This window comes from Benincasa hispida, chromosome 7 (genome assembly GCF_027475165.1).
Source record: "Benincasa hispida cultivar pf3 chromosome 7, pf3_genome.v1.1, whole genome shotgun sequence".
In the NCBI taxonomy this organism is placed as follows: domain Eukaryota; kingdom Viridiplantae; phylum Streptophyta; class Magnoliopsida; order Cucurbitales; family Cucurbitaceae; genus Benincasa; species Benincasa hispida.
This window is the reverse complement of record NC_143484.1, coordinates 2,154,542-2,155,346: the sequence shown is the minus strand read 5'-3', so window position 1 is coordinate 2,155,346 and position 805 is coordinate 2,154,542. Positions and strand designations below refer to the sequence as shown.

The following is an 805-nucleotide window of genomic DNA, read 5'->3' as shown; positions in this document are numbered from 1 at the left end:
GAAGACAGAGTACCGAACGCAAATAATATCATGGCAAACCCCATTCTTCTGGCGAACGACCGCAATAAATCCATCCGGGATTATGCATCACCCAACCTTTATAATTTCTCACTAGGAATCGTGAGACTAGCCTTGGACGGATTGAGGTTCGAGATGAAGTTGGTTAAGCTACAGATGATTTAGACTGCCAGACAGTTTGGCAGAAGGCGTGGCGAGGATCCGCACGTCTATCTCTGGAGTTTTATTGAAATCTACAATACTTTTGTGTTCCCAAACATCTCAGCTGAGGAGGTCCGACTAACGTTGTTCCCATTTTCGCTATGTGACCAAGCAAGGAAATGGGCTTATTCTCTCGAACCAGGGGAGATAACGTCTTGGGAACAAGTAGTGGAAAAGTTAATGAAGAAGTACTTACCCCCGACAGAGAATGCAAGAAGGAGGAAGTTGATTACTAATTTTGAACAGGATATTGACGAATCGCTCAGTGATGCCTAGGCGAGGTTTAAAAGACTGGTGTGAAATTGCCCGCACAATGGCTTACCCAATTGTCTCCAAATGGAAATTTTCTATCATGGTTTGAACCCTACATCACAGACGGCTGCCAATGTGGCAGTAGCTGGAGGTCTGCTTGACAAAACATATGACGAGGCTAAAAATATACTTGATCGCATTTAGAAGAATCATGAAGACTTGAGGGAAAGCGATCAACGACTTAGAATTAAAGAAGGTGACGCAAGTAATGAGGCCATCGCATCCCTACAAAACCAAATGAATGTGATGATGAATCTAATACAAGGCATCACAA

At 43.4% G+C, this 805-nt stretch overlaps 1 non-coding gene across 1 annotated transcript; it reads right to left on the bottom strand.

Annotated features, from left to right (window-relative positions):
- Positions 1-432: 432 nt before the first annotated feature.
- LOC120069514 (small nucleolar RNA R71) lies at positions 433-539 on the bottom strand. Its single transcript, XR_005479563.1, has one exon. It is a non-coding gene; the product is annotated as a small nucleolar RNA R71 (small nucleolar RNA).
- Positions 540-805: the final 266 nt, after the last annotated feature.